Here is a 14,229-nt window from a genome sequence, read left to right as displayed (position 1 = left end):
TGAGACACTCAAAGCGCTTTACACTACAATCTGTGTCCTCATTTACCCATTCATACAGCACTCTACTAGATCTCTACAAAGCTAATTGAACAAATCATTCTAAAGAGACTAATTAGTGATTTATCACATTCATACACCGATGGGACACACATCGAAGGCAACAAGGGGTTCAGTGTCTTGCCCAGGGACACTTTGGCATGTGACTGTTGTGGGATTCGAACCCCCAACTCTTACATTGGAGGACAACTGCTCTAACCACTCAGCCACAGCCGCAATATGTATGAGCTGCAGAGTTCCTAAATCCTGTTGTGTCTGTGGGAATATAATATCAAGGTACAATTAAAGATTTAGCACTTCAGTTATGTTCATAATAAACATTAACTAATTCACTCATTGCTGCAATATTCAAGTATAATTTTTATTTTAATAATCTTCATATTTTGACGTAAGGGCAGAATAAAATGTGAAAGGACAAAAGGGAAATATGGTTATATACTACTGTATACTATGGTATACAGTAGTTGTACTTTGTATATTTTTACCTACCTCACCACTTGCTGCTGACAGTGAAAGGGTGATAATTTTATGACAATGTGTGATTCTCTGTCTGTTAGCAAAATATCTCATAAACCACTGGACAGATTTTAATAAAACTTTCATAAAGTAATCACTGAAGAAACATGAACAAATTATTGCTTTTTGGAGTCAACCTAATTCACAGCAAGGAGTCTTTGCGAACACCAAAGCTGCTATAACTCAGCCAGTTTCACAGATATTAAGATAAAATACAGATCAGCACATACTCAGTGCTGATCTTGCTAAATCTTTTTTATACTTTATATTTTGCTATTGATGGATGTAACTGGGATCCTGAGTAAAATAATTTGGTAACACTTCACAATAAGGTACATAACATTTGATTAACTACTAGGGAATGCCTCAAGAACGAATCAGGAGCTAATGGGTAGTTAACCAGTACTTACTGGGGAACACACAGCCAAGCCTTATTAGGGGACTATTGGTTTGTTACCACAGAAAAAGAGGAGGAATTCTCCATGTGGGTTCTGAATAAACCCTGCACCAGTAAGGTCACAGCTCGTAATTGTCAAAAAAACTGTTTCCTAGTGATTACTGATTTTGTCTGATTTTGTTGGATTTTCTCTTTTGTAAACCTACTGATGAAAGACATTATCAATTTCATAATCTTGTACTGGTGTCATTTTAACTATGTCTGACTGTCACTTACTGAGTACCAAATAATTGCCTGGCTATTGTTTTGTTCACTGATGTAGTGAAGCATCATACCAAGTACTTACTGAGAACCCAGTCATTACTTAATCAATACCTGACCATTACGTACTGGTTTGTTCCTGTGGTAACAAACCAGTAGTCCCTTAATAAGGCTTGGCTGTGTGTTCCCCAGTATGTACTGGTTAACTATTAGCTCCTGATTTGTTCCTGATTCATTCCTGAAGCGTTCCCTAGTAGTTGTTCACATTTTGTGTACTTTATTGTAAAGTGTTACCCATAATTTTGTTCCACCTCATGGACCCCATGTGATGCGAATAACAATAAAGAACCTTGAACCTTGAAGATCTCACAATTTTGCACAGCCAGAACATTCTCACTAAACTCTACAACATCTGGTTAGTAGAATGTGGTGGATGTGCACGGACCACTCAAGCTTCATCTCTCGACAACATCTGGAAATTTTGACCACCAGAGAAAATAGCACTGGGGAAATTGATGTGACTATGTGAACTTTAAATGGATGCTTCTGTCAAACACTCAAGCATATTTTTGGCACAATTCGATCATGGTCCTGAATAGGCTAAAACCTAACAGGTTATAACAGGTGGTAACAGGTTCTAACAGGTTGTAACATGTTGTAACAGGTTCTAACAGGTTGTAACAGATTCTAACAGGTTCTAACGTAACATGTTGTAACGGTTCTAACAGGTTCTAACAGGCTGTATCAAGTTCTAACATGTTGTAACATGTTGTAACATGTTGTAACGGGTTGTAACGGGTTGTAACAGGTTCTAACTGGTTCTAACTGGTTGCAACGGTTCTAACGGGTTGCAACGAGTTGCAACGGGTTGCAACGGATTGCAATGGATTGCAACAGATTGCAACAGATTGCAACAGGTTGTAACAGGTTGTAAGATTATAACATGTTCTATGTTGATACCCCATGTTGTAACGGTTCTAACATGTTCTAACAGGTTGTAACGGGTTGTAACAGGTTCTAACAGGTTGTAACAGGTTCTAACAGGTTGTAACAGGTTCTAACAGATTGTAACAGGTTCTAACATGCTGTATCAAGTTCTAACAGTTGTAACAGGTTGTAACAGGTTCTAACATGTTGTAGCAGGTTCTAACAGGCTGTAACAGATTGTAACAGGTTCTAACATGTTGTAACAGGTTCTAACAGGTTGTCCTCCTCTTCGCGCTCCTGCCCGTCCTGGTTGTGTATGGAACAACAGTTTTGCAGGAATACCTCCTTGTTAGCACTACTTAATAACCCCACTAAAACTAAAGTAAATAAAGCACAGCAAAGATAGCTTTGTATCAATAATTATCTGGTAATCTGGAAACAGATTAAACTTTAAGCACAAAAAAAGAAACTGTCCTGATGAACAGAAAATTGTTGGATTGTATACCTGGATTATTGAGCATGGACTTTGTTGGTTTTGAACCAGTTTGACATGACTGTCGATGAGGAAGAGGGCTGGCACTGGAGGAGGGGGTGTGCCAAAGACACCATCTTAGCACCAACATAACTGGTTTGTTCCACTTTGGAGTAAGCTGTTGGTGGAAGAATCAGTTTTGTGTTGTGTGTTTCCTTGACTGATGAAGCCTTCTGGATGGAAGGTGAAACATTTAAGCACAAAAAAAAAGAAACTGTCCAGATGACCTGACTGAAAATTCATTTCATTCATCCATCCATCCATCCATTTTCTTTACCCGCTTATTCCATTTTGGGTCACGGGGGTCGCTGGTGCCCATGTCCAGCAATCACTGTGCGAGGGGCGGGGTACACCCTGGACGGGTCGCAAGTCCATCACAGGGCCACATAGAGACAAACGAGACAACCATTCACTCTCACTCGCACCTAGGGACAATTTAGAGTTACCGATCAGCCTAACATGCATGTTTTTGGACTGTGGGAGGAAACCGGAGTACCCGGAGAAAACCCACGCATGCACGGAGAGAACATGCAAACTCCACCCAGAAAGGCCCCTGGACCGGGGTTTGAACCAGGGACCTGCTCGCTGAGAGGCAGCAGCTCTACCAGTTGCGCCACCGTGCTGCCCCATTTCATTCATTCAACCTTTATTTAAACAGATAAATCACATTGAGCCTCAAAGACTCATTTACAAGTGAGCCCTTTTTGGACAGACAAAAACAGTGGTTAACTGGACACATGTAGGAGTTGGAGGCAGAAAAAAAAATTCCTTTCAGACATTTTTTTTTCCTGCCTGAGAAAAAAACCAAACTAATATTAACTAAACACCTCGCATAAACAAGCACATATTTACGTAGACAATCTGCAGACGGGGTAGACGAGAGCTGTCAGCAATGTTCATAGATGCTCTCGAGGTCACTGTAAGAGTTCTGATAAGGATGGAATAATCAATCAATGTCCTCCGGTGAGATCCATAAACATTCTCGAGGTATGTCGAGGAATGGCCAAGAATAACGTCTATGAGAATCCAAGAGTCCTGCAATGATGACACAATGTTTATTCAGCTTGTATTGTTCAAAAAGCGTTCAATACAAAAACAACTGGACTTTATTTGTAACAGAAGACGTTTCGCTCCTCATCCGAGGAGCTTTCTCAATTCAAAGAGCAGAGTGAGAGTGAGTTTTTGTATTGAACGCTTTTTGAATTCATCATGTCCTGGATGGGGCAGCACGGTGGCGCAACTGGTAGAGCTGCTGCCTCTCAGCAAGCAGGTCCTTGGTTCAAACCCCGGTCCAGGGGCCTTTCTGGGTGGAGTTTGCATGTTCTCTCTGTGCATGCGTGGGTTTTCTCCGGGTACTCCGGTTTCCTCCCACAGTCCAAAAACATGCATGTTAGGCTGATTGGTAACTCTAAATTGTCCCTAGGTGTGAGTGAGAGAGTGAATGGTTGTTTGTCTCGTTTGTCTCTATGTGGCCCTGTGATGGACTTGCGACCCGTCCAGGGTGTACCCCGCCCCTCGCACAGTGATTGCTGGACATGGGCACCAGCGACCCCCGTGACCCAAAATGGAATAAGCGGGTAAAGAAAATGGATGGATGGATGGATGGATGGATGGATGGATGGATGGATGGATGGATGGATGGATGGATGGATGTCCTGGATGACCGAGAATCTTCACCAGCAGCTGGTATTGTTGGATTAAACTTTATGTTACAGCTCCTATAATGTATACAGACTCTCCTATCTGTGAAAACCATGCTTTTCAACCAGGCCTAACTGACACTGTCTTCTCTGATTGGAAACAGAAGGGTATCTGTAGCTTAAATGATCTTTATTTAGAGATAAATTTTGCTTAATTTTCACAGCTTCAAGCCACTTATGAAATTCCCAACTCAAGCTTTTTAGATATTTACAAAGTAGAGATTTTATCAAAAAGAACATACCAAATTTTGAAACCTTAACAAAAATAACCTTAGAGGAAATTAATAAAGTCCATGCTCAATAATCCAGGTATACGATCCAACATTTTTCAGTCAGGTCATCTGGACAGTTTCTTTTTTATTTGTGCTGAAACGTTTCGCCTTTGGTCTGGAAGGCTTCATCAGTCAAGGAAACACACAACAAAACCGATTCTTCCCCCAACAGCTTACTCCAAAATGGAACAAACCAGTTCTGCTTGTGATAAGATGGTCTCTTTGGTACGCCTCTCCTCCATTGCCGGCCTTCTTCCTTGTTGACAGTCTTGTCAAACTGGTTGAAAACAACAAAGTCCATGCTCAATAATCCAGGTATACAATCCAACATTTTTCAGTCAGGTCATCTTAGAAGAAATTATCAACTTTAAGCCGGTCACCCGCGGGGCTTCACAACAGTGATTTATACAATCCTGTGAGTCACAAACAATCCTGGGCAGAGGAGCTTAACATAGAACTGAGTGAGGAAATATGGGAAGAATGTTTAAGAAATATTCATAAATGTTCTGTAAATGCCAGACATACTCTCATACAATTTAAAACGATTCAGACTTTATTTTTCTCAAGAAAAGTCACATAAAATCAATCCTGATGTTTCTCATCTATGTAATTGTTGTAAATGTATGACAGGTAATCTGGCACACTCCTTTTGGTACTGTAATAAAATTCAATCATACTGGAAATCTATTTTTCACAGTTTTTCAGATTATTTTGGCAAAAATGTGTTACCCAACCCTCTTGTAGCATCTTTGGGAGCTGTTAGTGTTCTTTCTCTAACAAGTATGAGAAATGAGCTCTTCTCTTTGGGATGGTGATAGCAAAAACAATAAATATTACGTATGTGGAAACTTGATTCTGTCCCGACATTTGCTTTGTGGATGGAAGATGTTTAACATGTTGCACCTGGAGAGCCTGAGACTGCATGATGAAGACAGAGGAGCTGAGTTTGAGCAGACATGGGACTCTCTTCTGAAATACATTAAAGGCGATGAACCACAACCTTTAGTAACTTTGTGAACCTCAATGTGTTTATAGGATATATAAGTTTGAATACGTATAATAAGTTAGAGGGGGGGTTCATTTTTATGTTTTGTTTTTGAAGGTTTACAACATGCAGATGTGCTTTATTCAGTCTGTCAAGTGTTTGAATGTGTGTTCTTATGTTTTTGTAACACTCTTAAAAAAATGAATAAATGCAGTATATTATATATATTTTTAACTAACAGGATGGGTGACCTCAGGATTCAGATATGCAGATGATGTGGTCCTGTTGGCATCATTGTGCCGTGATCTCCAGCTCTTATAAGTCTGAGGCGGTGGTCCTCAGTCGAAACAGGGTGGATAGTTGTGGGGGATGTTCTGCCTCAAGTGGAGCAGTTTAAGTAGCTCAGAGTTTTGTTCACGAGTGAGGGAAGATTAGAGCGGGTCAGAAAGTGGACAGACTGATCAGTGCACTTTCCTCAGTATTGCGGACACAGTGCTGGTCCTTTGTGGTGAAGAGGAAACAGCTGTAAGGTGAAGCTCTTTGCTTTAACTGAGAAGTCTACATTCCTACCCTCACCTGTGGTCACAAACTCTGGGTAGTGACCAGCAAAATGAAGTTGCCGATACAGTCAAAATGAGTTTCTCAGGCTACTGGTTGGCCTGGGAATGCCTTGGAGTCCTCCCAGACGAGCTGGAAGAGGTGTCTGAGGGGAGAGATGTCTGGACCTCCCTGCTCAAGCTGCTGCCCCTACGACCCTGAGCAAGTGGCAACTTTAGCGTGAGTGGTGTGTATGTTTCTTCAGTCAAAATGACTGAATACCAAAACATGTTTTTTTTTCCATCTAAGCTTATAATGTTAAATAAAACTTTAGCTTTAAAGAGTCTGTAATAACTATTAAATATGTTTTGTTTGTTAATTTATTAAAACGTTTGTTTGATTCTTTAATCTTGAAATAAATTTGTACCAGCTCAGAACATCAGGTCATGTAATTACTTGTACCATTTTAAAAACAATATGTTTAAACCTTATTTGGCTTATTTCAGCTAAATACCTTGTTTGTATGTAAGACTTGACTAATTTAGATTACATAAACTGGATGTATGTAAGTACATTTGCTTAAGTTACACTAACATGTTAAGTTATTTTTTAATATAAAGCACAGAAATGGGTGCAGTTTTTCAGTTTGTGCTGAGCTGGGTGTAAACAGCTCTGGACTGAAAACTGTCGAAGCTGCAATGTACAGAAGCACCGCCAGGGAGCAGCACCGGACCGCCGTGTCTGCAGCTGCTGCAAGTTGTAATAATGACGTCTTTTAATCAGGTAAAAAGTGTTTTCATCTGATTTTTTTCTTTCTGTTTTTATTTTATTTTACCCAAGTAAATAAAATTTCCTATATAAATAGTCATTTCTTTACTTAAGTGAGAAATTCAAACCACAAAGTGAATTTCTTATCATTTTTCTTTTTTTTGTCATTTACCCTTTATTTATACAAGTAGCCTCATTGAGCCACGAGAACTCATTTTCAAGAGAGACCTTATTATTAATAGATTATTAGACCTTATTGTTATTATTACTTTATTTTACCCAAGTAAATAAAATTTCCTATATAAATAATCATTTCTTTACTTAAGTGAGAAATTCAAACCCCAAAGTGAATTTCTTATCAATAACCAACGTAAAGAAAATCAATAAGCTTTGATTTTTTTATAAGTATGAATAAATTACCTTTCATATTTAATTTATTTAAGTTTATTTATACAGCATCAATCAACAACAAAAGTCATCTCTGGGCAAACAAGTCATTACTTGGGCTCATTAGCCCATATCATAAATTATAGTCTATGTCCTGATGCTCAACATTCCAGGTAGATAAATCTAACAAGGAGTTGGACTGATTCTTCTTTGTTGAAATGTTTCATCTTTTTATCTAAAAGTCTTCTTCAGTATGAGGAGCTGCAATGAATTCAGTTTTATTCGAATTGGACCAGAACCGAACCGAGGTGGCTGTGGGGGAATTTGTCTTCAACAGAGCCAGTCTCAGCTTCAGTGAGCAGCCCGTTACTTTTACCAAAGGACGATCCACCTCCGTGGAGTCGTTGTGTTCACCTGGAGGAGACGCTCCGGTGCTTTGAAGCACCGCCGGACCGGAGCAGAACCGCGCCGCCAGACTGGGCCGCCGGACCGGAGCAGAACTGGGCCAGGGATATCTTCAGCCTCTTCGTCTCTCGCTCGTAGCCTTCTGAAAAAACTGGATGCTTTGAAAATCCTGGTCAGTTCTTCTGGGGCAGATGTTATCTTTATTTCTGAATCCTGGCTGAATAAATCTGTAATGAATAATGACGTGGCAATCAATGCATTTAACATCTACCGCTGTGATCGTCAAAAAAGGGGGGGTGGAGTCATTGTTTACATTAGAGATTCTCTGGTTTCTAGTCTTGTGTCTTCCAAAACAATTCCAAACCAGTTTGAAGCCTTATCTGTAAATATCACCTTGAATGGAGGCCAGATTTTAACTGTAGTCTGCTGCTATCGCCCCCCCACAGCATCACCTGAGGCATTAACTGCCATGATGGAATTTCTTGGTAATTTAAAATTCAAAGAGATCTTTTTGGCTGGAGATCTCAACATTGATTGGTGTAAGTCGACCCCCCTCTGTGACAAATTCAAGGAATGTTGCTTGTCTCTTAATTTAACCCAACTGATCAATTCTCCCACTAGATTAAATAAAAACCATCCTGAAAATTTTTCCATCTTAGACCTGTTTCTAACTAATATGCCTCACAAATTCCCTGGTACAGGTGTATTCGCTGATCTTTTGAGTGATCATTGTGTGACAGCGGCTTTGAGAGATATTAAACTTCCACCTTCTAAGCCCAGATTAATTCAAAAAAGGGATTTGAAACGTTTTTGTGAACAGTCATTCCTCTGGGATCTGTCTCACTTTGACTGGCATCGTATTCTGTTAACTGATGACGTGAACTCTGCTTGGAACTATTTTCATAATAATTTCATCTATTTTCTGAACATACATGCTCCTTTTCGTCAGTTCACAATAAAGGGACGAGACAGCCCCTGGTTTACTCCAGAGCTAGCTGACCTCCTGCACAGGAGAGATCATCTCTGGGCTGCAGCGAGAAAATCTGACTCAGACACTGATTGGTTGAGTTTTCGACAGATGAGGAATAAATGTACAACTGCTGTCAAAGCAGCAAAACGCAACTATTTCTTATCTCAGACCTCCAAAAATCTAAATGACCCTAACAGATTCTGGAAAACCATCAAATCTCTCTCAGGCACCCCCCAATCATCTGACCTCCCATCACAACTTCTCGTTAACTCTGTTCCTGTGTCAAATAAGCACGAGATCCTGAGCTGTTTCAACAAACATTTTCAAACATTTTGTTGCTTCTAGTTCTTTATTTGACACAGTTACTAATGGAAGATCAGCCACTTCACTTAATAATCAAACTTCTACAAATCAAATCCCTCCTACAAGTCAATCCTCAGTTAATCACAGCTTCTCTTTTTCTCCATTCTCAGTCAGTGAGGTCAATAAACTGTTAAAAGATCTTGACTCTAAAAAATCTGCAGGTCCAGATGAACTTCCACCTTATTTCTTAAGGCTGGCTGCTCATATCATCACAGTCCCTGTGACCCACATCTTCAATCTCTCCATAAGACAAAACTCCATCCCAGACACTTGGAAAACAGCCTTTGTTCTTCCTTTGCTGAAGGGAGGAGACCCCACCTCACTGAACAACTATCGACCAATCTCTAAACTCTGCATTTTAGCCAAGGTTCTAGAAAAACTGATAAACTCTCAAATCAAAAATTACCTGGACTCATTTAACATCTTACCTCCACATCAATCTGGTTTCAGGAAACAACACAGCACAACCACTGCTTCACTGAAGGTTCTTAATGATGTTGTTGAAGCACTGGATGCTAAGGATTATTGTGCTGCACTTTTCTTAGACCTGTCTAAAGCTTTTGATACTGTGGATCATAACATCTTGTGTCATAAACTCTCAGAAATTGGTTTCTCAGATCACACCATTGGTTGGTTCTCTAACTATCTTTCAGACCGGAGGCAATGTGTTCAACATAATGGTACTTCCTCCAGTTATTTAACAGTCAACAATGGTGTACCACAAGGCTCAGTCTTAGGACCCACCCTCTTTACAATCTACATACATAATGAAGGTAAAAACATCCCTAATGCATCCATACATTTCTATGCTGATGACACAGTTGTTTATTGTCGAGCTAAAACTGTTGCTAAGGCTTTCCAGCTTTTGAAATCTGCATTCAACATCATCCAGACTGATTTGTTCCGCCTCAAACTTGTCCTAAATGCCGACAAAACCAAAGGGATGCTTTTTTCAAATAGGAAGTTGGTCCCAGCAGTTCTTCCTCCGATTTTATCCTCAAATGGTGTCCCCATTGAGTTTGTTGATTCCTATAAATATTTGGGTATCTTGGTCGACTCACATCTCTCTTTTAAGCTCCATGTGGAAAACTTGATAAAGAAACTGAAAGTTAAACTGGGTTTCTTTTTCAGAAACAAATCCTGTCTAACCCTGAATGCTAGAAAACGCCTTGTATCTGTGACTTTCCTTCCCTCAATTGATTATGATGATATTATCTATATGAACGCTCCTACAAGAACCCTGCAGATGTTGGATGCTGTCTATCATGGTGCACTAAGATTCATAACTGGCTATGATTATCGTACCCACCACTGCACCCTGTATTCACTGGTAAACTGGACATCATTAATTTCACGCAGACTCTCTCACTGGTACATTTTCATCTTTAAATCACTTCTTGGTCTGTTGTCTTCATACACCTCCTCCTACATGTCTCTGTGTGAGTGCAGCTACGGAGTGCGCTCTCAGGACATTATTACCTGCAGTGTTCCCTCAATGAGGACTGAACTAGGCAAAAGGGCCTTCTCCTATTCCGCTCCTGTTTCCTGGAATATCTTACAAAAAGATTTGAAGCTCTCGACCTTGACCTCTCTAAGTGTCTTTAAGAATCTGTTGGACACCTGGCAGGGTCCAATGCTGACATGTTCCTGTTTTTAGTTTTCCACATTTGTCTTGGAATCTAGCTGTTTTTTGTTTTGTTACCTTTTCCTTTTAGCCATCCTATTTGTTTAAAAAAAAACTGTAGTATGCTTTTTTTATAACTGTTTATTGTTGTTGCTGTTGTCCATTGTTGTCATCTTTCTTTGTTGAAATCAGGTATCTCTTGTAAATGAGTCCTCGAGGCTCAATGGGATTTACCTGTATAAATAAAGGTTGATTGATTATAAACAGCATAGTGGATCAACCAGTTTGCTGTTGACATCCAGAACTAGCTGTTTACATGATAAAGGAGACCATCAATTTAATTGATCCTTGGTGCCCTGATGGCCGTTTGTTATTCACAGAGGGCTGAGTGATACTCAATTCAATTCAGTTTACTTAAATAGCGCCAAGTCACAACAGAAGTCGTCTCAGGGCACTGAACAGAAACATTCATATAACACTATTTATCTGAGGAGCAGACTGGTTTGAATTTAACTCCATCGAAGAATTCAAAAAAGTTCAAGACAAAAACATCATCACAGAACTCTCATCTTGAGCAAGCATGAAGGCGACAGTGGAAAGGAAAAACTCCCTCATGAGGAAGAAACCTTTAGCAGAACCAGGCTCAGGATAAGCGGCCATCAGCTTAGACCGACTGGGTTTGAGAGGAACACGCTTATTCCGAAGTCGGGTCGCGGGGGCAGCAGCTTGAGCAAGGAGGCCCAGACATCTCTTTCCACAGCCACCTCTTCCAGCTCTTCTTGGAGGATTCCAAGGCGTTCCCAGACCAACCGAGAGACATAGTCTATCCAGCGTGTCCAGGGTCTTCCTCTGGGTCTCCTCCCAGTTGGACATGCCCGAAGCACCTCTCTAGGGAGGCGCCCAGGATGCATCATTACCAGATGCCCGAACCACCTCTACTGGCTCCTCTTGACGTGGAGGAGTAGCGGTTCTACACCGAGTCTCTCCCGAATAACTGAACTTCTCACCCTATCTGTAAGGGAGAGTCCAGCTACCCTGCGGAGAAAACTCATTTCAATCGCCTGTATCCATGATCTCATTGTTTCGGTCACTACCCAGAGCTCGTGACCATAGGTGAGGATAGGAACGTAGATTGACCGGTAAACAGAGCTTTGCCTTACAGCTCAGCCTCTCTTTTTACTACAACGGACTGAAGTCTGACTGAAGACAGAGTCTGCAATACTGCAGATGCTGCACCAATCTGTCTGTCAATCTCACACTCCATTCTTTCCTCACTCGTGAACAAAACCCAGCCGCTTCACACTTGGCTGCGAACTGCTCCAGTGAGAGCTGATGATCACGGCACGATGATGCCAACAGTATCACATCGTCTGCAAAGAGCGGAGATAGAATCCTGAGGCCACCGAACCAGAAACCGCACTGGCTGCACCAAGAAATTCTGTCCATAAAAGTTATGAACAGAATTGGTGACAACGTGCAGCCCTGGCGGAGTCCAACTCCCACCCTGAAGGGGTCCGACTTACTGCTGGCAATGCGAACCACGCTCTTGCACCGCTTGTATAGGGACTGAACAGCCCGTAGCAACAGGCCTCCAATCCCATACTCGCGGAGCACCCCCCACAGTGTATTCCGAGGAACACGGTCGAATGCCTTCTCCAAGACCACAAAACACATGTAGACTGGATGGGCAAACTCCCATAACCCCTCAAGGACCCTAGTGAGGGTAAAGAGCTGATCCAGTGTTCCACGGCCAGGACGGAACCCACATTGTTCTTCCTGGATCTGAGGTTCGACCAACGATCAGACTCGCTTCTCCAGTACCCCTGAATAGACCTTACCAGGGAGGCTGAGGAGAGTGATGCCCCTATAATTGGAGCACACCCTCTGGTCCCCCTTTTTGAAGAGGTGATTCACCACCCCAGTCTGCCAGTCCAGTGGCACTGCTTCTGATGTCCACGTGACGTTGCAAAGGCGTGTCAACCAAGACAGCCCCACAAAGTCCAGAGCCTTAAGGAAATCAGGGTGAATCTCATCTCTCATCCACTCCTGGAGCCCTGCTGCCTCAGAGCTTTTTAACTACCTCAGCAACCTCAGCCACGGTTATAGATGGATCAACTCCGAAGTCCTCCGACTCAGCTTCCCCCATGGAAGACGTGCTGGTGGGATTGAGAAGGTCCGAGAAGTATTATTCCATCTCCCAACAACATCACTGGTTGTGGTCAACAGCACCCCACCTTCACTGAACACAGTGTTAGTAAAACGCTGCTTTCCCCTCCTCAGTCGTCTGATGGTTTGCCAGAATCTCTTCGGAGCCGACCGAGAGTCTCTATCCAAGGTCTCACCAAACTCCTTCCACATCCGAGCTTTTGCCTCAGCAACAGCCAAGGCTGCAGACCTCTTGGCTCTCCGGTACTCCTCAGCTGCCTCCGGAGTCCCACTGGCCAACAGGGCCCAATAGGACTCCTTCTTCAGCTGGACAGCCTCCCTAACCCGGAGTGTCCACCACCGAGTTTGTGGATGGCCACCATGAGAAGCACCAACAACCTTGCGGCCACAGCTCAAGGCAGCTACCTCAACAAGCGAGGTGCGGAACATGGCCCACTCAGACTCAATGTCCCCCACTTCAGCTGGGATGCGTTTAAAGCTGTCCCGGAGGTGTGAGTTGAAGATCTCTCTGACGGGTTCTTCTGCCAGGTGTTCCCAGCAAAACCTCACTACATGTTTGGGTCTACCGGGTCTGTCCGGCATCTTCCCCCGCCATCTGATCCAACTCATTACCAGGTGGTGATCAGTTGACAGCTCAGCTCCTCTCTTCACCGGAGTGTCCAAAACAAGTGGCCGCAAATCAGATGACACAACTATGAAGTCAATCATCGATCTACGACCTAGGGCGTCCTGGTGCCAAGTGCACTTATGGACACCCATATGTTCAAACATGGTGTTCGTGATTGACAAACTATGACTAGCACAAAGTCCAACAACAAAACATCGCTCGGGTTCAGATCAGAGAGGCCGTTCCTCCCAATCACGCCCCTCCAGGTCACACTGTCATTACCCACATGAGCATTGAAGTCCCCCAGCAGAATAAAGGAGTCCCCAGCTGGCGCACCTTCCAGCACCCCTGCCAAGGACTCTAAGAAGGCCGGATACTCTGAACTGCAGTTTGGCGCATAGGCACAAACAACAGTCAGAGCTCGTCCCCCCACCCGAAGGCGAAGGGAAGCCACCCTCTCATCTACCGGGGAAAACTCCAACACACAGGCACCAAGTTGGGGGGTTACAAGTAGACCCACACCAGCTCGACGCCTCTCACCATGGGCAACTCCAGAGTGGAATAAGATCCAGCCCTTCTCAAGGAGATCAGTTACACAGCCCATGCTGTGCGTCCAGGTGAGCCCAACTATATCTAGTCAGTACCTCTCAACTTCACGTACAAGCTCAGGCTCCTTCCCTGCCAGAGAGGTTACATTCCATGTCCCAAGAGCTAGCTTTGGTAAGCCAGGGTCAGAGCACCAAGGTCCCTGCCTT

This window comes from Nematolebias whitei, chromosome 17 (genome assembly GCF_014905685.2).
Source record: "Nematolebias whitei isolate Nwh7 chromosome 17, NemWhi1, whole genome shotgun sequence".
In the NCBI taxonomy this organism is placed as follows: domain Eukaryota; kingdom Metazoa; phylum Chordata; class Actinopteri; order Cyprinodontiformes; family Rivulidae; genus Nematolebias; species Nematolebias whitei.
This window is presented reverse-complemented; position numbering follows the sequence as displayed.